Here is a 24,129-nt window from a genome sequence, read left to right as displayed (position 1 = left end):
AGGCGGCCATAGACGAGCTGAACGGGCTGGGGGCGACGAGCTTCCCTACATGACTAGACGCATCCAGCAGCTGATCGACGCGGCCGCAGAGCTGCATGAAGCCAGCGCCCGCGCTGAAAGTCCTCCCCAATGCCGGGAGCACGGCGCGACATCCCGGACGCCGACTGCAGACGGCGCCCGCGCAAGAAAAGACAAGGAGCCGGCTGCTAGCCGCAGTCGGACTCGGCTCACCATCGAGCGCGACGAAGAAGGCCGCCCCCGAGCTGTGGAACGACGAGGCGATCCGCCTCCTCCCCCGCCTCGTGGGGAGAGATATCCCACCCCGCCGCCTGTCACGCATTCGACTCTCGGCTGCCGACTAGGCCACCGAGAAGGAGTCGGCGAGAATGACGCCCGCCACCGGATCGACCGCCTAGCGCGATCCTTGGCGCTAGAGGAAGAAGATGATGTCGGCCCGCCTTGCTTTGGTCCCCGCATCCATGACGAACCCTTCCCCAAAGGGTTCCCGCTCCCAAGAGACACGCCAAAATACAACAGCTCCGTGAAGCCGGAAGACTGGTTGATCGACTACTCCACCGCAGTCCGCATAGCAAATGGCAACAGGCGCGTTGCCGTGAAGTACGTCCCGCTCATGCTTCAAGGCACGACATGCACTTGGTTGAACAGCCTCAAGCCCTACAGCATCAACAGCTGGCTAGACTTCACGGAAGTCTTCATCCGCAACTTCACCAGCACGTACAAACGGCCTCTCAAGCCCTGCCAGCTCTCCTTGTGCGTCCAAGGGCCCAGCGAATCAACTCGCGACTACCTCACGCGTTGGGCCGAGCTCCGCAACTCCTGCGAAGGGGTGCACGAGGTTCAAGCCATAGAGTACTTCACCACCGGGTGCCGAGAGGGCACCCTCCTCAAGCACCGACTCCTCTGCGACGAGCCGACTGCCCTCGACGAGCTGCTGATCATAGCAGACAAGTACGCCACGGCCGACTCTTCAATGAAGACCGAGCTTCGAGTGGATGCCTCTTGAAAGGTGCTCGCTCCGGCTCCCAAGATGCCGGCTGGTGACTCTAACCGACGCCCTTACTAGAACGACAACAAGCGCAAGGCCCCTATGCCGCCTTCCACCAGTCGGCAAGTAGCCACAGTCGAAGACGAACAACCTGAAGAGCGGCCCGCGCCCAAGAAGCAGAAGGGCGGCAGGGCGGCTTGGCAGATGGCTTTCTCCTACGAGCAAACCCTTGATGCCCCCTGCAAGTTCCACAGCGGCGCGAAGCCGTCCAACCACATGACCCGGAAATGCCATTGGCTCACGCGGATCTCCAAAGGCGAGGGGCTGGTGCCGCCTCCGCCTGCTGGCCCGCCGCCTCCAGCCCCTCAGCAGCCGGCTGTTCGACCAGCAGTCGGAGCCATTCAAGATGAGTTCCCAGATGAGCACGCCGCCTACGTCGTCTTCACATGCCAAATTGAAGACAGGCGCAGTCGGCGCCGACAGCACCAAGAAGTCAACGCGGTCGCCTCCAACAACCCCGAGTTTATGCATCGGTCTGAGAAGCCTATCATCTGGAGCCGGGCCGATCACCCAGAGGTGATGCCGTCTCCCGGCTCTTATGCATTGGTGTTGGACGTCACCCTCGCAACAGAAAGGGGGGCTGCCCGTTTCTCCCGTGTGCTGATTGACGGTGGAAGCAGCATCAACATACTGTACCGCGACACCATGGAGAAGTTGAACCTCAAGACGAAGCAACTCATGCCAAGCCAGACTGTGTTCCATGGCATCGTACCCGACCTGTCCTATTCCCCAATCGGCAAGATCAAGATGGATGTTCTCTTCGGAGACAAGGATCACTTCCGCTGAGAAGCGATCTGGTTTGAAGTAGTGGATCTAGAGAGCCCTTACCACGCATTGCTTGGCCGACCTGCCCTGGCCAAGTTCATGGCTGTGCCCCCACTACGCCTACCTCAAGATGAAGATGCCGAGTTCAAAGGGGATCATCACCATAGCCGGAGACTACAAGAAATCCTCCGAGTGTGCTGCAGCCAGCAGCCGGCTGGCTGAGTCCCTCGTGATTGCTAAAGAGAAGAAGATGCTGGACCGAGTCATGGCCATGGCCGGCAAGCAGCCGGCCCTGTCCCTCGACCCCAAGGAGTATGACGCTCAAGGCTCCTTCCAGCCAGCCAAGGAAACAAAGAAGATACCACTGGACCCGGAGAACCCGGAGAGGTTTGCTCTCATTGGGGCAAACCTGGACAGCAAATAGGAAGGCGAGCTCGTCGACTTCCTCCATGAGAATCGGGACATATTTGCATGGTCCCCAAAGGACATGCTAGGTGTTCCGAAGGATTTCGCCGAGCACAAGCTACACGTTCGAGCAGACGCAAAACCAGTCAAGCAACCTCTCCGCCGACTGTCGGAAGAGAAGAGAAGGATTGTAGGAGAAGAGATAGCCCGCCTCCTGGCAGCCGGCTTCATTATGGAGGTGTTTTTTCCAGAATGGCTTGCCAACCCGGTCCTGGTGTTGACAAAAACAATAAATGGCGCATGTGCATAGATTACACCAGCCTCAACAAAGCCTGCCCCAAAGATCCGTTTGCCTTACCACGAATCGATCAAGTGATAGACTCCACAGCCATATGCGAGCTGTTGAGTTTCTTGGATGCTTACTCAGGTGCCACCAAATCAAGTTGGATCCAGCCGACCGCCTGAAGACCGCCTTCATCACACCATTCGGAGCTTTCTACTACCTAACTATGACATTCGGCTTGAGAAATGCCGGTGCCACTTTTCAGTGTTGCATGCAGAAATGCCTCCTCAAGCAACTCGACAGAAATGCGCACGTCTATGTAGACGATATTGTGGTGAAGACGGAGAAGCGCGGCACCCTGCTGGAAGACCTCAGAGAAACATTTGCCAACTTGCGCCAGTTTCAGATCAAGCTCAACCCTGAGAAATGCGTTTTCGGAGTACCAGCCGGCCAGCTTCTAGGCTTTTTGGTCTCCGAACGCGGCATCGAGTGCAACCCAGTGAAGATCAAGGCCATAGAGAGAATGGAGATTCCTACCAAGCTGCGAGACGTTCAGAAGTTTACCGGGTGCCTGGCCTCCCTAAACAGCTTCATCAGCCGGCTAGGAGAGAAGGCTTTCCCCCTGTACCGACTCATGAAGAAGTCCACCCACTTCGCATGGAATGACCAAGCAGACCAAGCTTTCCACGAGTTGAAGATGCTGACCACACCGCCTGTCCTGGCAACGCCGACTGAGAAAGAGCCCATGCTCCTTTACATTGCCGCGACTAGCCGAGTGGTCAGTACAGTTATCGTGGTCCAACGCCCAGAAGAAGGCCGGGCTCAGTTAGTCCAGAGGCCGGTATATTATTTGAGCGAAGTACTGTCCACCTCGAAGAAAAACTACCCGCACTACCAGAAGATGTGCTATGGAGTATACTTTGCCCCCAAGAAGCTGAAGCCCTACTTTCAAGAGCATCCCATCACGGTCGTATGCACTGCCCCGCTTGCCGAGATCATAGGCAGCCGGGATGCATCCGGCCGGGTGGCTAAGTGGGCCATTGCGCTGGCTCCTTACACGATCTTCTACCAGCCTCGCACCACCATCAAGTCCCAAGCATTGGCCGACTTCCTTGTCGACTGGGCCGAGACCCAGTACCTACCGCCGGCTCCCGACTCCACTCATTGGCGGATGCACTTCGATGGGTCCAAGATGCGCACCGGCTTGGGAGCCGGCATCGTCCTTACCTCTCCCAAGGGCGACACTGCAAATTCATTTTGCCGCCTCCAACAATGTGGCCGAGTACGAGGCGCTCATACACGGGCTCCGGCTAGCCAAAGAGCTCGGCATACACCGGATCCTGTGCTATGGCGACTCGGATCTAGTAGTCCAACAATCATCTGGCAACTGGGACGCCAAGGACGCAAACATGGCGAGCCACCGATTCCTCGTCCAGCAAATCAGCGGATACTTTGAAGGATGCGAGTTCCTTCACGTGCCACGGGCCGACAACGAGCAAGCAGATGCCCTGGCACGGATCGGCTCCACCCGACAAGCTATACCAACCGGCGTCTCTCTCCAACGCCTCCTCAAACCGTCTGTCAAGCCGTCTCCAGAATCAGACTCCATCTTCGTACCGCCTGCCCCTGATGCAGTCGGATCCTACTTGGGGAACCCAGCAGACGGCTCGGGGACTTCGACAGGCGGCCCGGGGACTGCCGTAGTCGCACCCGGCTCGGGGACTTCAGAACCCGGCCCGGGGGCTGCAGCAGTCGGCCCGGGGACTGCAACGACACAACAGGCGGTGGCCGACTCCAACTCTTCACCACCCAACCAACCCACCCTGGTCGCAGTAGCCGTATTGGCAATAGAAGAAGTCACGCTCCATCATGGGCCCAACCCATCCTCAACTTCTTGGTAAACAGAGAGCTGCCGACTGACGAGATCTCGGCAAGACAAGTTCAACGCCGAGCCGGAGCATACACAATAATAAACAGAGAACTCGTTAAGCGCAGTGTCACTAGAGTCTTCCCGCGATGCGTCGAGCCAGAGAAGGGCATAGCAATCCTCAAGGATATCCACCAAGGCGAATGCGGCCACCACGCGGCCTCAAGATCACTTGTCGCCAAAGATTTCCGCCATGGTTTCTTCTGGCCGACTGCTTTGGAAGACGCCAAGGAATTAGTCAAATGCTGCAAAGGGTGCCAAGTCTTCAGCTCCAAGCAACACCTACCGGCTTCTGCACTCAAGACCATCCCTCTCACCTGGCCCTTTGTCGTCTGGGGATTGGACATGGTGGGCCCATTCAAGACGGCGCGCGGTGGCATGACACATCTGCTTGTCACCGTGGACAAATTCACCAAGTGGATTGAAGCGAAGCCAATCAAGAAGCTGAATGGGCCGACTGCCGTGACATTCATCGCATATATCACCACTCGGTATGGCATACCACATAGCATCATCACCGACAATGGCACGAATTTTGCCAAAGGAGCACTGGCACGTTTCTGCGCGACACATGGGATCCGACTGGACTTAGCATCCGTTGCCCACCCGCAGTCAAACGGCCAAGTCAAGCAAGCAAACGGCCTCATCCTCTCCGGCATCAAGCCCCGGCTGGTCGTACCACTGGAGCGTTCGGCCGGCTGCTGGCTCGATGAGCTGTCGGCTGTCCTCTCGAGTCTGCGTACTACCCCGAACAAGTCAACTGGCTTCACCCCTTTCTTCCTTGTATATGGTGCCAAGGCTGTCATCCCAACTAACATCGAGTTCGACTCACCTCGGGTCACCATGTACACGGAGGCGGAGGCCAAGGAAGCGCGAGAAGACGGCGTTAACCTGCTGAAAGAGTGCTGGCTGTTAGCACTCAGTCGGTCCGCCATCTACCAGCAGGGTTTGCACCGTTACCACAACCGGAAGGTCAAGCCAAGATCCTTCCAAGAAGGCGATCTTGTGCTCTGGCTGATCCAGCAAACAGCTGGCCAGCACAAGCTCTTGGCCCCTTGGGAAGGCCCCTTCGTCATCAGCAAGGCCCTAGGCAACGACTCCTACTACCTGATCGACGCACAGAAGCCGAAGGCATGCAAGAGAGATGATTCCGGCAAGGAGTCGGAACGACCATGGAACGCCAATCTCCTTCAAAGATTTTACAGTTAAAAAGCAGTATGTACCACGCTACCTTTTGTATTAAGCACAAGACAACGGGCCCCCCGAGGTGCACTCAGGGACTACCCTCTTTTATTTATGTATGACGAGTGTCATACCTATGAATGTATTATTACATTTGATTTTCTGTCCGGCACCGGGTTCGATCAGTCGGCCCGGGGACTCGCCGCCTTGAGTTATATTAAAGTTCTGCCTGCAGTTAGACAAGTAGTGTGCCGACACCCGAGCCCTCTCTTGTTGAAAGTCACAGCTCGAAGAACCGACTGTCCGACTGGCAAGAGCCAAAGGCAGGAAAGGATGCCCACACGAAAAACAGCTAAGGACTAACGAACTTATATAACACAAGCCGGCCTCCCACCCCGCCTACCCGCTGTCAGAATAGCTGGCTGACCGGCTTCCCATTCACCTTTCTACAATGTAAGAAAGCTAGAGTACTTGCGCTCCCAAATGGCCAAGCACTTCTCCAGCCACAGACTGTAGAGCAGCTGTCCGGCTGGGAAGGCGGCGACCAAGGGAAGGCGGCAAAGGAAATAGCCAAAAAGATGAAAAGCAAGAACAATCGGAAACCAAGCACATGCATGATTATATTTACACAAAAGGCCTTCGAAGGCCGGCACTCAACATAGTTTGAATACACCCCCAGTGGGTGGAACTGCGCAAATTTAACAAAATATTGTTCAAAGAGTAACAAAACAGGAAAGTAAAGGCGGCAGATCAGGCTAAGGGTGCAACAGGCGAGCCGGGCAGGTCAGTGGAGGCGGCAGTGCCGGCTGGAGGAGTGGCCGGCTGGCGAGTCTCGGCTTGATCATCGCCGGCTGCAGGCGGTGCGCTCGTACGCGCCTCGTTGCTGGAGGCACGATCAAGTTGAGGTTGGCCAGTCGCTCCACCGTCTGGCACGGCGTCTTCACCATCCTCTCCCTCCTCCTCTTCGCCCTCGTCGCTGGAGTCGATCTCCTCCGCCGAATCCTCACCATCTGCTAGGTTCAGCCCGAACCATTCCTCCGGCTGAGCAATGCCGTCATCATCCACCTCAGGAGCAAAGGCGCTGGTGTCAGTGTAGTCGGCGATTGCCGAGGCGCGTTGGATGATATCAGGCCGCACCGCCTCCAGCTCCTCATCGGCCTCCTGCCGCCAGGTGGCCAGTTGGTCCAAGCTGAGCTCGGGATACCAAGCTTTGACGAACTCCAGCGCCCGCCTGGCGCCTGACCGAGCTGCAGAAGCCTTCCAGGCCTCGAAGCGGCCAACCGCTACCTCCAGCCAGTCGGCAGTTCGACTGAGGGTACGAGGAACCACCTCGCCGGGCTAGAGGGCGGCCAGCACTTGCGCCCCAACGCGCTGAAGACGGCGGAGCATGCGGTGAGCCGGCTGGAGGCGGGCTTGGATCGCCAGAAGCTGCTCCTCAAGCGACCGACGAGCATTCGGCGCGATCTCAGCACCAGCCTGCCTTCGCGCCTCGCGGTGGGCCTCGATGACCTGGTTGGTGGCGGTAGAGTAACCAGGGAAGTACTCTGCACAAGAGAGAAAGGAAGAGAAAAAGAAAAAAAACACAAAGTCAGAGAATGGACCAAATGGCAAGCGGCAAGCGAAGGAGCGAAGAAGAAGTCGGCCTACCATCAACCAAGTCTTCGATTTGGCCGTAGCCGTTGATCAGTGATTGCCTCACCTCAGCCCAGCTTGCCGCTTCGGTCTCGTACTCGGCTTGGAGGGCGGCCTCACTGTCCTGCACCGCCTTCAGGGCCGCCTTGTGGCTCTCCTCCTGGTCGGCCAGCCTCTTGACCAAGCGGTCACGCTCCTGAGCCAAGGCGTCGAACTCGGCTTCCTTGGCACGAAGGGCGGTCTGGGTCCCACCCAGCTGCTCCCTCAGGCTGGCATTGGCCTCTGCAGATATGGCAAAGAATAAAAAAGCAATAAGAAAGAAGTCGCCAGGAGACCCGACTGCTCAGAAGTTGGCCGGAATCTCGGGGACTACACCCAGTGGGTGCGCTGACGCGCCCCCACGTGAGATAAAAGGTGAAGCACTTACTCCAGCTCTCAGTTAGATTAGCGGTCTTCTGGGTCAGCTCCCGAGCCTGGGAGTTGAAGGCAGCCGCGCGGAGGTTATGGTAGACCTGCAAGTCGGACAGAGAAGCGAACAAGAGCAAGATAAGCAATCAAAGGCTACTAAGAAGTTCCAAGCTGCCTGCTCAGCAGCCGACTCGGAACTCGGGGACTACACCCAATGGGTGCGCTGACGCGCCCCCACGGAAGAAATCAAGATCAAGAAACAGAAAAGCGGGAAGACTCACCCGAATGGCCGTCCGTGTCGCGAGGAACTCTTGATTGTACTGCCTCAGCACGGCGGCCTGGGACTGAAGCCGGTTCCAGACTTCTTGTGCCGCCACGTTCACCACGGCCGTCCCACCACCCGGCGTCCACCCCGAGCTGGCGCTGGCCGTCTCCAGTTCCTGGGCCGACGAGCTAGAGCCTGCGGCCTTCTGCGGGTCCGGCGCCGAAGTCGCCTTCCCCACGCGCTTCCGCGATGGCGACCGGACCACCAGGTCCGTCCTCGCAGCCGGCTCGCCTCCAGCCGGCTGCACGGGCGGCACGTCAAGCCGGTTGCCTCGGTCTGCCCCAGTCGGCGATGGCGGTGCCGCCTCCCTCTCCCGGACGACGACGTCGTCCTCCTCCCTCTCCATCCCCGGCAGGTCGCCACCGGCTTCCTCCGGCGGGGGCTCAGGGATCTCAGGCACCACGGCACGCAGGGGGATGACAAACAAGGCCCCGGCCGCTGTCTTTGCGGCTGCAGCCTCCGTCTGAACCTTGGCCGCCGTGTCGGCTTGTGCCTTCACCGATTCCTCCGCCATCTCCTGCGCCGCCTTGGCAGCGGCCGCCCTCAGCTCCTCCGCCTCCCGCTCCTCCCGCGCGTTCCGCTCCGTCGCCGCTTGAAGCTCGGCACGGGGGTCCACGCGGCGGGTGCTTGCGGATCCTCCCGCCGATCCAACCACGGAGGCGGCAGCGGTCCGCTCAAGAGAGAGCGGAGCCCAGTTTGATGAGTCAAGACAAGGATTCAGAAGATATCGACAAGAAAAGAAGAAGGAATACGTGAGAAGAATCGACACTTACGCCGAAACCTTTTGTGGCTGCTTCACCACCTTGCGGAAGCGGGCCGCCTTCGCGGCTGCCTCGTCCCGCTTGGTCGTCGCCGCCGTGCTCTTGGGCCTCTTCGGCCAACTGCCGAATAGGCCCGACGCGGCCCGGCGCTTCTGCGCGCCGCCTCGGGCAGCCGGCGCGGCAGATGAACCCGCGCCAAGGTCGGACGCCGACTGGCGGCGCGGGACGATTTCTGCCTCATCATCATTCGGCCAGTCGTCGAAGCTGGCTCCAAGTCCGGAGCCGCCTGCTTCGCCGCCTCCCCCCTCGGTGTTGTCGTCCATAGCGGCCGCCCCCAAGTCGGGGTCGTCCAAGTCATGCGCCACCCGGTCGGGGAGAAATTGGCGCTCCGCCCCCGCTGCCTCGGCCGCCGGCCGAAGGAGAGGGCTCTGCCGAGACAAACCGACTGTCAGAGTCGGCCAAGAGAAACTTGGTGACAAAAGTAAAGAAGAGAAGATAAAGAAAACTTACCATAGGCGGGGGATGGGCACGGGAGTACGGCTCCTTGCCAAACTGCCACTCGTCGGTGAGCTTGCAGTTCGCGAGGTAGTTCACCGTGAGAGCTACCTCGGAGTAAGGCATCTCCTTGGTGCACATCCGACTCGGATCGAGTTGGCCACTCATTTGACAGATCAAATGGGGGTGGCCTTGGAGCGGGAGCACCCGGCGCACCACGAAGGCGGCCAGCAGGTCGGACCCGGTCAGGCCCTCCGACTAGATCATTACCCGAAGTCGGGCGACGGCGGCGGCTCCAGCCGGCGACAGCGTTCTAGCCCGATAGGACCACTAGGGCCGCCTCCCAGCTGGCAGGCCGGCTACATAAGCCGGCAAGTTGACGAAGTCGCCTTGCAGGGCGACGTTCTTCATGTAGAAGTAGGATTTCTGCCAGAGCTTCACCGACTGGATCAGCGTGATGGCAGGGAAGGGGTTGTCGGCTACCGGCCTCCGCACCGCGATGAAGGCGCCGCTCTGAGCTGGCACGCCCTGCATGCGGGTGCCGAGCTTGGGCTGGAAGAATTCCCCCCAGAGCTCGAGGGTGGGAAGGACGCCAAGGAAGCCCTCGCCCAGAGTGACGAAGGCAGACAGCAGCACCACCGTGTTTGGAGTGAGGTGGTGCGGCTGGAGCTGGTAGAATTCGAGGAAGGAGCGGAAGAAGGCACTCGCGGGCAGGTCGAGGCCGCGCAGGAAGTGCGAGCGGAAGATTATCCGCTCGCCTTCCTCCGGCGCCGGCGAGATCTCCTTCTTCGGCGCAAGACGGACCCGCACCTGGTCCTCGCCGAGCAACCGCCGCGTCTTGCAGAGGAAGTCGATGTGGTCCACGTGGACGTTGGAGCTGTCCCAGTCTCTGCTGTGCTGCATGACGGCAAGAAGCTGATGAAGAAAGGGCGCTGCAACGACGAAACCACGTCCCCGCGGCGGCGAGCTGCGGGGTAGTGTGAAGACTAGAGGGACGGCGCGGCGGCAAGGGGCTGCAGCGACGGAGAGAAAGAAGAAGAAGATGGCGGAGCGAGGGTGAGCATGCGAGCGTCTGCCACTCCCCCACCTCCCCCTATTTATAGCCTCGTGCGGCAGAGCCGAGGAGGCGTGGCGTGGGGGAGAATGTGGGATTAACTGCACCCACTCCCCCATGTCCCGCGATCATTGCGCCCTAACGGCGTGCGGAAACCGCCGTTGGAAGGCGAACGGCCCATTTTGGGCCACAGACGATCCACACCTAGGCCTAGGCGTGGAAGTGGTGGGCCCTGGCCTGCGGCGGCGTCCCGTCTCGCGCATGGGCTGGCAGGCTTTTCCGGCCGGAGGGTGCCACGTGGCACGCGGGCGGCAAGCGGCCGGCTCGCAACCCGGCGTGCACGCCAGCTGGCTCCCGCCTTCAGACTTCAAAACCTCGCCAAGACGGCGCACCTGACCAAAGCCGGCTCCTAGCTGCTGGCTCTTCAAGATAGGAAGCTGATTGAGCTTCTCGTCCTCCTTTCAGCCTCGAAGCACAACCAGATTCGGGGACTACTGTCGGAGTAAATGGCCACGGGTAGCCTAACCGACTCCCCCTAGCACTTCAAGAAATTATCAAGCCGATCGAGCCTTCAAGCATCCAAAACACAGGGCCACCTTCCCCTGGTCGGCTATCTCACAGGCCGACTACCGGAAGGCGACCCGACCTCAAAAACCATCCCGAAGATAACCATAAGATGGCCGACTCCAGGAAGCCGGCCCCAAGGGGACCGACTCCCAGAAGCCGGCCACAAGAAGACCGACTCCCAGAAGCCGGCCAAGACTGCACCCTCAAGGGCCGCACCCACATAACGGTGATAAGACGGGGCGTGGCTACAGTACAGCCTGCTACCCCCGAATCCCGGAGCACGCATGGCCACAGTGCGCCGTACGGGTCGGCCATCCCCCGTCCGGCGCGGCACTGTTGCCATGTTGACCATGACGCCACCCACGACAGGCGCCAGTACGGCCCGCGGGCGGCGGGCCCCTTCAGCCAGAGAGATGCTCGAAGGCGTCCAAGCCTCCCCCAGTCGGCCTGGGGCATAGCCGGCTCCCAATAGCCGGCCACCCCCCTCCCTCGAAGTATGTGCATCATTAAGGAGACAAGACGAGGTAAGGCTACAATGAGAGCCCGCCAGGCGGCGGCACTGTAGCCATGCTTACCTCGACTAAGCCCTCGTCATCAGGGGCGAGGCTACAGTAACCAGCCGCCGACAAGACCCCCATGCGGTGGGGCCGGCCTATCGGCCAAGAGGCCGGCAGCCGGCGGGACCCACCAGTCGGCGGGCCCCAGCGGTCGGCGGAGAAGCCCGCGAATACATGCACTGACGGCTAGGACCCGGGTCTAGCCGGATTACCATTGTACCCCTGGGGGTAGGCCTATATAAACCCCCCAGGGCACCCATGCAAAGGGTTGATCTCTGAGATAGTTTTACACACCACGTAGAGAGAAGAGGAGAGCTAGCCTTGCCCTTCTTCCTCCTCTAGCCAAACAGCTCAAGGAGCACTTGTAGCCACTTGTGTTGATCTAGTGATCATGCGGAGACCCCGCAGAGCAGGATTAGGGGTGTTATCTCCACGGAGAGCCCCGAACCTGGGTAAGATCCGCCGGCGTGCATGTCTTCGCCTTATCCCGTTTCCAGGCACCGGCGACGTCTTACTGGCTCCCACAGTGATAAGCCACCCGTTGGCATATGTCGCACCTACCACCCGACATGAGCCTACACATAAAACGGTGTGGGATGTATGTCTGAACTGAAATGTTTTCCCTGGATTGACTATGTGGGATGTACATAAGAACGTAAACGTATTCCTTGGATTGACTGTGTGTGATATACATACGAACGGAAATGATTTTCTGGGAATCACCGTGTGGGATGTACATACCTACAGAAATGATTTTCTCGGATTACCGCATGTGATGTACATACCTACGGAAATGATTGGGTTTCGGTGCCTCGCCCGATCGCACATGGTCCCAGCCTGGGTCCCAGGAGGGCCTATCCCCAATGATTTCTGGGTCATGTGGGAAGGACACCCTATCGCACACACTCACTTGGCGACGGTTCCAAATGCCATCGCGGAAAGGGGTTAAAACCGTTTGTTTAGGACCGACACGCACCAGTGAGGGCCCATTGCCTTTCTTCTGGCCCATAAAAAATCATCGTGGAGTTTCGTGGCATTTGGACTTCATTTGATATTGATTTCCTGCGATGTAAAAAACATGGAAAAACAGCAACTGGCACTTGGCACTATGTCAATAGGTTAGTACCAAAAAATGATATAAAATGACTATAAAATAATTATAAAACATCCGAGATTGATAAAAACAGCATGGAACAATCAAAAATTATAGATATGTTGAAGACGTATCAGCATCCCCAAGCTTAACTCCTGCTCGTCCTCGAGTAGGTAATTGATAAAAACAGAATTTTTGATGTGGAGTGTTGTTCATCAAGTCATATCATATTCTTTTCTTTATAGCATGGACATTTGGACTTTTATGTGATTCAAAGCAATAGTCTAGTTTTGACATAATAATTTAGATACTCAAGCATATCAACAAGCAACCATGTCTTCCAAAATATCAATGCTAAAACAAGTTATCCCTATCCCATCATACTCAAACATTGATCCATTCATGAAACACATTCAGGTACTAGCTATACCCAATAGTTACTCACGATCATATTTGTCGGATGTGGGGTTCCGGCAAACCCTTAAGGTTCGAACACTAGGGTGCGCGCAAAGTCATTCCCTCCTACCAATCTACGCCCTAGCTCGCTAAGGTCTCGCGGACGAACTCGACGAAGTCACGACACAGAAAGACATGAGATTTATACTGGTTCGGGCCACCGTTCTGGTGTAATACCCTACTCCAGTGTGGTGGTGGTGGATTGCCTCTAGGGCTGATGATGAACAGTACAAGGGAAGAACAGCCTCCTGAGGTTGAGGTGTTCTTGTGGCTAGGCTCTCGATCGGATTGGATCAAGCTAAGATGAGATGCCTCTACTATGGTGGCTAGCTCTACTTATATAGGCCCTGGTCCTCTTCCCAAATAATGAGCGGGAAGGGAGCCAACAACAGCGAGCCAATTTGAAGGGGGACAGCTAGTACAAGCTATCCTGACAAAAGCGGTCTTCGCCTGCGAAAAGCCCTGGTGGTGACGCCGTCTTGGGCTCCACGATGACCTCCGTCTTGCCGTCCCCCTGGTCTTGGTCTCGTTGCACCAATATAGCAACCTTTGCATGTTGCCTCGGTACTCTTCGCCTGTGCTGGCCTGCTTAGCACCAAAGAGGAAATAAGGATGCTGCACGCGCTGGCGCCCGCCTGGTGCGGTTCGTCATGGCTCACGTCACGAGAGCCTCGTGAGGTTTTGCCCCGCCTTGATATCTCCGCTCCTCGTGAGCCTGCCTGGCTAGGCCACTCCAGAGGAGGTCTTGTGTCATCCGCCTCGCGAGGCTCGGACCCTCGCGAGGGTCTTGGATGCCTTGTTGATGAAGATGGGTCGTACGGCCTGCTGGCTTAGCCACGCTGTGGGCCGCAGGCAGGCAAGTCTGGGGACCCCCGTTCCCAGAACGCCGACAGTAGCCCCCGGGCCCAAGGTGCGCTTGGGTTTGGCTTCGCGGCGAAGCCAAGGGTCAAGTTCGGAGCACCGCGGGCCCCAAAAGCCTGCGGCCTCGGTTGACGCGTGGCGGTTGATTGGACGTGGGTGTCTTCGCTTCCCCACACTGCCTTTGAATCCGCCTAGCTATGCGGCCCCGGCGGCCTACACTTTTATTCCGCCGTCGCCTATGCCTTGCTTTCCCAATCCCCCTGCTTCCTCGAGACTGTTTCTTATCTCCAATCTGACTTGCGCTCCGCCTGCTCCATCGCCATGGCGCCGAAACAAGCTGAAAAGGGGAAAGACCTCTGTCTCTGCCTCTGCGCCTCCGTCCTTTGCGCCGGCGCTCGGCCGGTCTTGGGTGCTCAACGACGAGGCCATGGACAAGGTGCGCCCGATGCTTGCTTCCAGCTTCAACGAGTGGGGGAGATGGTGGCTTGGCCTGCGTCTCGCACTCGCATTGCTCAGGCTGCCATCAAAGTCCCAATCTTCATAGATGCCCTCTGGGCTGCCCTGATTCCTCCCTTCTCCGCCTTCTTCAACGCGGTGCTTGAGCATTATCAGATCCACATGCTGCATCTTGACCCTCAGTCCGTGACTCTCCTCGCCGTCTTCGCCTTCGTGTGCGAAGCCATGGTTGGCATAGCCCCTTCTGTGGCCCTCCTCCGCCATTTCTTCTCATTGCATCTGAACGACCCTCAGCAAAGCTCAGGGTGCGTGAGCTTCCAGGTCGTGGCCGCGACGGCGGGCGAGGGGATCGACTTCGAGCTTCCTCCATCCACGGGCAATTTTCGGACACGATGGGTGTTCGTTGATGCCGGCGTGCTCAGTCCTCTGCTCCAGGCACTGCCAGGGCCCGCTGTTCCTAACTCCAGTTGGAGCCACCAGCGGCTCACGAGCCCCCGCCTTGCCCACGTCTGGCTTAGGTTGAGGTTGCTGAAGGATCGCGGCATGACCGCGCCGATGGTGGTGAAGGAATTCGTCAAGCGTCGGGTTGCTCCGCTTCAGCGCCATTCTCGCCCAATGTGGACCTTGCTCAACAGCCAGGACCACATGAGGTTTCAGGAGTTTGGGCTCCTACTCGGGAGGCGGCAGACAGTGCTCAAGGTCCTGACGGGTGTCCCTTTGCCGGCCGAACTGCCTGGGAAGAATTGCTTACTATACCGCTGCAAGAACAAGGATGAATTTGCAGAGAACATGCCTCCTTTTGATGAGTGGGGGCCGCGGCCGATCGGCCTGGAGGGGCCTCGTGAGAACCCCGTCATCGTGGTTCCCTTACTTGCCCCTGGTGCTGAGCTCGCCCCAAGCGACGGTGCAGGTAGGCGAGCTCCGGCGGAGGCCGGTGGCTCGAGTGCTGAGGAGCATGTGCCGAGTGGTGATCCTAGGGCATCGTCCTCAGGAGCTTGCCACCCCCCCTCCTGAGGCGTCGATTGCTGAGGAGACACAGCATGCGACTCCCGAGGCCAAGGCTCCAGGAGCCTCGGGAGGTCGTGGTGAAACGGTGCCCGGCCGTTTGCCGCAACCGGGCACCCCTGAACATATCCTTCCGGGCTCTTCTTTGGTCCCGCTGCGCACCGGCCGTCACATCCAGCGTTTCGGTCGTCTTTGTGTGGACTTCGAGGAGCTCCGCAAGAGGAAAGGATCCCCTAGCGACAGCAACATCTTTGGACCACTGAAGCGGAGGAAGTACATCATCGTTGACGTGTAAGTATCGCATCGCTGTGGCTCCTTGTGTGCTGTTTTCCATCTCCTGACGTCAGTCCTTCAGGGCTCCTTCCATCGAGGCGGCTGCGCCTCCTGAGAAACGGCCTCCTCCTTCCTCGACTCCCCCATCGGCCTTAAGCGTTCCTGGTCTGCTTACCACCCCTGGAGCAGGGTCGGTTGGGGGAGCATCTCCGCCTTCGTGGCGCGCTGAGCCCGCGGCTTTGTCACTCCTCCCCCATGGTCCGGCGTGGAGCCTGGAGGGCGTGCCCAAGACTCCCCCGCTGGTCATGGACGGCAATTTGCTGGCTTCGATCTTCGGCTCCTCTTCAAGCAGTGGGCCCCGGTCAGCTTGGGCTCCTCGCGAGGACTGGTTGACGTCAGGCTCGGCGTCAGACCCCAGCCTCCTACCTGGAGGGGGCGCACCACTCGGCGCCACGCCCCGCAGCCCCCGAGGCGGAGGACGAGGTGGGCCGAGTGTTCGAGCTCGAGCGCGGGCGAAGCATGGTTCGTCACGAGCTCTTCCAGGAGGCGATGGGCGCAATGCGCCGACTTGGTGAAGAGCTCACGAGTGTCGATTCGCGTCTTGAGGCTGAAGGTCTCCGGCTGGCGAAGGAGCGGCGCAAGCTGAAGGTGGCCATCAATCTCGGCCGCTATCAGCGTGACCTTGAGAACGCGAAGGCCGAGGCGTCTCTCAAGGTTTCCCATGAAGCCCACTCACGAGCTTTGGACGAGGCTCGCGAGGCTGACCGCCACCAAGAGGCTACGAAGAAGCGCGCGTGGGAGCTCCAGGCCTGGAGCGCGTCTCTTGAGCAGCAGGTGGAGGCGCGCAGGGCCGCTCTTGCGTCGCTGAGGGGGACGCCCGCGGAGGAAGAGGAGGTCCGGAAGCGTGAGGAGGCGTTGACCCTGGAGGTCGTGGAGCGCAGCCTCGAGCTCGAGCAACTGGAGACGAGGGAGCGTCAAGTTGCCCAAGCAGAAGATGCCGTCAGGGCTCGCGAGGCCAGAGTCGAGGAGGAGGTTGATCACCGGGTGGCCGAGGTTCGCGCAGATCTGGAGGGCAGGTACGACCTGAAGCTGAAGCTCGCAGGCACGGAGGATGAGGGCAGGGCCGCTGCCCTCAGGCCCAGGCTGAGAGGCGTGCGGAAGCCACGGCCGCCGCCCTGGTTACGGTACAGGCGGATTTGGCCTCCGCCTGCACCGAGCCGCATTCCCTTCGGAGGCGGGTTGATGACGCTGAGGCCGTCGCACGGAAAAACATGGAGGAAGTGCTCCAACGACGAACGCTGGAGCGCGAGCATGCCCCTATGCTTCAGGATCTTCGGAACAGGGCCAATATCGACATGGGCCATATTTGCGATGTGGAGGCGCCGGCCCCTCACTCGAATGATTATGCCAGCCATCTGACCTTCTTCACCGAGGTGGTGACGCGCCTGGAGGCCCAATCTACCAGAGCTCGCAAGCTTGTGGAGGAAAGGGGTCGTGGCCTGCTTGAGCGCGCTTTCTCCCGTGTCTTCAGCCACCTCCTGAATGCCGACCCCAACTTTGATTTCGACGCCGCCATCGCCCCCGTACCCACGGCTGTCCGGGGCGAACTGGCGCGTTGGGTTGATGACAATGTGGATGCGTTGGTCAGGGACTTCACCTCGGAGGACGATGCGGTGGTGGTCGCCGCAGACGAAGGCAATGTGGTCGACAACGGCGACGGGGTCGTCGCCGATGGCAGCGACGACGCCGACGAGGACGAGGACGACGCGAGTGACGCGTCTGCGGGTGATGCAGCGAGCGACATTTCTGGCTGACCCCATGTTCTCCTGTCATTTCATCCTGCACACAAAACTCGGGCGTGGCCCTTGGAAAACTTTTAAGAGCATTTTGAGAGGGGGAGCCCCTCATGTAAGCAAATTGCAGTTTTTACTTTCCTATGCAGTGTGAGTTTGTGTCCTCGTGGACTCGTGAATCCAGGTGCAAGTTTTCTGTCACGGTTTACCTTAGCCAGTGCCAGCTTTGAGCTGGGTCGCGAGGCGTTGAGTTTATGAGAATCCTGCGGAGCTTGTCGCCCCGTCAGAAGGGGCCCCACGAGAGGTGAGCTCCAGTTGCAGTGCTAGCGTGCGCTTGGTGCGCGCGTGCTTCGCGCAGTCCCGCTCGCGAGGAGCTCGTGAGGGGAAGGCGACGGACATGAGTCCTGGACAAAACGATATCCAGAAGGCAAGAAATTGCTCGAACGAGAAAAGGCTCCCCCCGCGCGCATCGATAAAAACTCGGTTTCAACTCAAATCCAGATCCAGAAAGCAAAGCTGCAGAAAGAGAGATCCAAAGCAAAAGGCCGCATCCGGCACCTAGTCTAGTCTTCTGGTCTTCAAGTCCTCTCACCAGCGCGGAGCTAAGTGCTGCCACTAGGCATGGGAGGGAGCTTCAGGGCCTGAGGCCGGCACCCCTGAGACTCCGGGGCGTGTACAGCCCCAACTCATTATTACGTGAGAGTGTAACGGGCGGCGAGCTTCACAGGAACTGGGCCTTCTTCACAGGTACCGGCCTTGCTTCATATCGCCAGACGAGGGCCCCTCCTTGCGCCACCCTTGACCTCCTTTGAGCCGACCGGTGACCGGGACGACTCGAAGGAGGGAAAGAGGACGCCGGTGGTGCCCCCGGCGACCACAGGTCCTCTACCGGGGGAAGGGTTGTCGAGGCCTCCCCGACAGAGGGCCTACCTCCGGGTGTCGCCAGGCGTCGCGCGCCGCGGGGAGGGGCCTTGCTCCCGGCTCCCTCCCGGCGGCCCCCAGCATGTCTCCCTTGTTGGAACGGGTGCCGCCGTGCCAGGGTCGTCGATCGACGCTGCAACCTGATTCATCTGCAGCCCATGGTTAGTATAAGCATGTTCCTGAGAGATTAGCGGTACCATGTAGTTGCCGTTGCCGGCGCGATCGTTGTGGTTCTCCGTTGGTTCTTGGAAGGCTTCGGCTCCTAGCGCTCCCTCTCCCCAATCTTCTCCAATGAATGAGCCGAGGTCGTCCTCTGGTGCGTACCCTTGATCCATCATGCGGGGCACGTAGGCTTCCGGGGCCGTCACCCCGACACCTCGCCATGGTGCCCCACGCTCCATGTTGCTTGGCCCAGGGTGGCGTCCTGAGGATGGTAGCGTGGCATCCGGCTGGGACCATGAAGGGCGACGCTTGCGCTCGTGCTTGTTGCGGGCGGCATGGGGGAGTCGGAGCCCCCTACGCCACTGGCCGTGCTGATGTTGATGAAGCCCCCGGGCGTAGTTGATGGCACACGGATGTGGTGAGGTTCACCGCGCGGCCCTGCAGTGGCCTGAGGAGGAAGTCGATAGCAGACGGGTGGTGCTCCCGACGCCGCTGCATCCAGCAGCTCGGCAACACGCTCCAGCAGCGTATCCCGGCCGCTCTCCATCAGCCTGCATCGCAGCAGCTCCCTTGCGACCGTGAGTGCCGCCCGCATGTTTTCTTGCCCCGCCGTGAGTGCGGCGCCGTTGCTGCGGCATGACTCGCCGCGGCTCGTACTTGTCGCGGGGTGAGGGTGGATGACGCCTGGCCGCGCTATCCGCACCCGGCGGAGTTTGGCGGTGCTCGCGCCGCCTGGAGTGCGGGTCGAGATCTTCATGGGCAGACGGCGCTGCCCGGGCTGGCCAGGCTGCCCAGCGATCGGAGTCGGCCCTTGAGTCACCGGACATCGCGGCTGTGAAGCGTCAGCGAGCTGGTTGGTGGAGAAGAAGCTCCGGTGCACCCCTACCTGGCGCGCCAAATGTCGGATGTCAGGTTCTGGCAAACCCTTAAGGTTCGAACACTGGGGTGCGCGCGAAGTCTTTCCCTCCTACCGATCTACGCCCTAGCTCGCTAAGGTCTCGCGGACGAACTCGACGAACTCGCAACACAGAAAGATTTATACTGGTTCGGGCCACCGTTGTGGTGTAATACCCTACTCCAGTGTGGTGGTGGTGGACTGCCTCTAGGGCTGATGATGAACAGTACAAGGGAAGAACAGCCTCCTGCGGTTGAGGTGTTCTTGTGGCTAGGCTCTCGATCGGATTGGATCAAGCTAAGATGAGATGCCTCTACTATGGTGGCTAGCTCTACTTATATAGGCCCTGGTCCTCTTCCCAAATAATGAGCGGGAAGGGAGCCAACAACGGTGGGACAATTTGAAGGGGGACAGCTAGTACAAGCTATCCTGACAAAAGCGGTCTTCGCCTGCAAAGCCCTGGTGGTGACGCCGTCTTGGGCTCCACGATGACCTCCATCTTGCCGTCCCCCTGGTCTTGGTCTCGTTGCACCAATATAGCAACCTTTGCCTGTTGCCTCGGTACTCTTTGCCTGCACTGGCCTCCTTAGCACCAAAGAGGAAATAAGGACGCTGTGCACGCTGGCGCCCGCCTGGTGCCGTTCGTCATGGCTCACGTCACGAGAGCCTCGTGAGGTTTTGCCCCACCTTGATATCTCCGCTCCTCGTGAGCCTGCCTGGCTAGGCCACTCCAGAGGAGGTCTTGCGTCGTCCGCCTCGCGAGGCTCGGACCCTTGCGAGGGTCATGGATGCCTTGTTGATGAAGACGGGCCATACGGCCTACTGGCTTAGCCACGCTGTGGGCCGCAGGCAGGCAAGTCTCGGGACCCCCGTTCCCAGAACGCCGGCAATATTGTCTCTTAGTTGGTGCTTTTGTAAGAGAAGATGGAGAGTCAAATTCAAAAGTAAAAATTGCATAAAGTAAAATAAAGGCCCTTCGCAGAGGAAAGTAGGGATTTGTAGAGGTGCCAGAGCTCAAAGCAAAAAAATTGAGATAAAAATATTTTGGGATGTGTATCCATCCCACCAACGAAAACGACGTAGAGCTACGAACACTTTCCATGCTAGATATGCCATAGGCGGTTCCCAAACAAAAAATAAAGGTTATTCCTTTTTCCACCATTTCTTTCACTTTCCATGGCTAACCGTATCCACGGGTGCCCTCCATACCAAGACTTTCCAAGGAATTTATTATTTAACATCATAAAGTAAATATATTTTTTGCATTTCGGGACTGGGCATCCCTAAAACCTTTGCCTTACTCTCGTGCAATGACAAGTGAATAAACACTCATCTTGAGAATAACACATCCTACATGGAAAATATTAGCGACCCGTTACCATTCCACAAGCGAAACAAAATACACAAAAGAGAAGTTTATTTTGAAAATTAGAGATGGCACATACAAATTTTCTTAGAACGGCAAAATAATACCATGTATAGGTAGGTATAGTGGACTCATGTGACAAAAATGGTTTAAGGGATTTTGGATGCACAAGTAGAGGTCATACTTGGTGCAAAATGAAGGCTAGCAAAAAGATTGAGAAGCGACCAACCAAGAAACGAATAATTTCGTAAAGCAAGCATTAAGCATAAGTAACACCGAATAATGCACCACAAGTATGATATAATTTTCATTGCAAGATTATTGACTTTCGTGCATGCATAGGGAATCACAAACCTTAACACCAATATTCTTACTAGAACACAATTACTCATCAACATAACTCACATATCACATCATCATATCTCAAAACTCTTACTAAGAATCAAGTTTATTTTGTCCAATGATCTTCATGACATGTTTACATTATCCTTCTTGGATATCTATCACTTTGGGACTAATTTTTATGTGTTGCTTTTCACAAGCTCAAACAAATATAAGTGAAGATCATGAGCATAACAAATTTTCTTTCTCTCAAAATAATTTAAGTGAAGCAAGAGAGAATTTCTTCAAAATTTTACTAACTCTCAAATAAATCTAAGTGAAGCAAGAGAGCATTTATTCAAAAATAATAAAGCACACCGTGCTCAAAAAGATATAAGTGAAGCACTAGGGCAAGTCCTAGCTCATAAAAGATTTAAGTGAAGCACAGAGAGCAATTCTAACAAGTCATGAAATAATTTTGGCTCTCTAAAATAGGTGTGTCCAGCAAGGATTGATAACTTAAAATACAAAATCAAACAAGCAAAGACACATATCATACAAGACGCTCCAAGCAAAACACATATCATGTGACGAATAAAAATATAGTCTCAAGTAAAATACCGATAGTTGTTGGAAGAAAGCGGGGATGCCACTCGGGGGCATCCCCAAGCTTAGTTGGTTGCTCATTCTTGGATAATAGCTTGGGATGGCGGGGCATCCCCAAGCTTAGGCTCTTACATCCTTCCTTCATCCATCGTAAGATAACCCAAAACTTGAAAACTTCAATCACACAAAACTCAACAAAACTTTCGTGAGATCCGTTAGTATAAGAAAGCAAACCACTACTATAAGTTATGTATAAAACCAATTCATATTTTGTTTTTGTATTATATCTACTTTATTCCAACTTTTCTATGGCAAAAACTCATCAAAGAAAACCATAGAGGCATCAAAAGAAGCACACAACACAAAGAAAATAGAATCTGTCAAAACAGGACAGTCTGTAGTAATCTGACTTTGGAGAATACTTCTGTAAATCAAAAACTTCTACCAAAATAGGATGACCAGGGTAATTTGTATATTAATCTTCTGCAAAAATAATCAAGGAAAAGGCTCTTTTCTGTGATTTATAAAAATTATTTTCGTGAGCGCAAAGTTTCTGTCTTTTTCAGCAAGATCAAGCAACTACCACCCAAGAATATCCTATCGGTCTTACTTGGCACAAACACTAATTAAGACATAAAAAGCACAATCATAACAATAGCATAATTGTGTAAACACTCAAGAACAGAAAGCAAAAATCAAAAATAAATTTTATTCATTGGGTTACCTCCCAACAAGCGCTATAGTTTTACGCCCCTACTTAGGCATAGATTTCAATGATGCTCACATGAAAGACAAGAACTGAAGCATAAAGAGAGCATCATAAAACTTGTGACAAACAAATTTAAGTCTAAAATACTTCCTATGCATAGGCAATTTATAGGAAAATAAATTATCAAAACAAGAAATATCTAGCATATGCAAGGAAGAAGAAAGAAACAATAGCAATCTCATCATCAAGAGAGGTAAATTAGTAACATGGAAATTTCTACAACCATATTTTCCTCTCTCATAATAATTACATGTAGGATCATGATAAAATTCAACAATATATCTATCATATAAAATTTTATCTTCATGATCCACATGCATAAGAGTTTTATAATCTTCCAAGATAGTGGGATTAACATCAACTAAAGTCATGACCTCTCCAAACCCACTTTTATCAAAAATTTCATAAGATTGAACACTCTCCAAATATGTGGGATTATTTTTACCTAAAGTTGACACTCTTCCAAACCCACTTTTAATATTATTGCAAGCATATTCATCATGAGGTTTAAATAAATTTTCAAGATCAAAAGAAACATCATCACCCCCATCATGATCATTATAATAAGTAGTGGACATAGCAAAACAAGCATCCCCAAGCTTGGGGTTTTGCATATTATTATCACAATTGACATTAATAGAATTTATAGTAAAGTCATTGCAATCATGATTTTCATTCAAGGAGCTATCATGAATCACTTCATAAATTTCTTCATTTAACACTTCATCACAATTTTCAGATTCATAGATCTCAAGCAAAACTTCATAAAGATAATCTAGTGAATTCAATTCACTAGCAATTGGTTCATCATAATTGGATCTCTTGAAAAGATTAGCAAGTGGATGAGGATCCATAACTATAGATTATTAGCAAGAAAAGATGCAAGCGAATAGAAGGCACATGGTAACGCAAGTAGAGATAGCAAACAAGAGATCAGACAAGAAAAAGGCGAACGAAAATGAGAGCGAATAAAACGGCAAATTTTTGTGAAGTGGGGAAGATGAAAACGAGAGGCAAATGGTAAATAATGTTAATTGCAAGGAGATGAGATTTGTGATTAGGAACCTATTTATGTTGAAGATTCTCCCTGGCAACGGCGCCAGAAATTCTGCTTGTTGATCACTGGAACTACGTCGGTATTTCCCCCAAGTGGAGAGGATGATGTAGCACAGCAACGGCAGGTATTTCCCTCAGTTATGAAACCAAGGTATCGAACCAGTAGGAGAACCAAGCAATCACAACGTAAGCAGCACCTGCAAACAAATAACAACACCTCGCAACCCAACGTGTTAAAGGGGTTGTCAATCCCTTCCGGGGTATGGCGCCTCAAGATAAGCAAACGAACGTGAGGTAAATTGTAATAGATTGAAATAATAGATCGCAAATAAATAAAAGTGCAGCAAGATATTTTTTATTTTTTATTTTAATAGATCTGAATAAAAACGCAAAGGAAAAGTGGATCGCAAGGCAAATATATAAGAAATAAGACCCGGGGGCCGTAGGTTTCACTAGTGGCATCTTTCGAGAAAAATAGCAAACGATGGGTAATTGATCAAATAATCATGACGATATCCAGGCAATGATCATTACATAGACATCACGTCCAAGATTAGTAAACCGACTCCTGCCTGCATCTACTACTATTACTCCACACATCGACCGCTATCCAGCATGCATCTAGTGTATTAAGTTCATGGAAAAAACGGAGTAATGCAATAATGTAAC

General features: G+C 55.4%; 1 pseudogene; it reads left to right on the top strand.

The window, feature by feature from the left end:
- Nucleotides 1–17,385, top strand: part of LOC120964097 (uncharacterized) — a 176,829-nt pseudogene extending 159,444 nt beyond the window's left edge.
- The last annotated feature ends 6,744 nt before the right edge of the window (nt 17,386–24,129 follow it).

The sequence above is a fragment of the Aegilops tauschii genome, chromosome 5, assembly GCF_002575655.3.
Source record: "Aegilops tauschii subsp. strangulata cultivar AL8/78 chromosome 5, Aet v6.0, whole genome shotgun sequence".
NCBI classification, from domain to species: domain Eukaryota; kingdom Viridiplantae; phylum Streptophyta; class Magnoliopsida; order Poales; family Poaceae; genus Aegilops; species Aegilops tauschii.
This window is presented reverse-complemented; position numbering and strand designations above follow the sequence as displayed.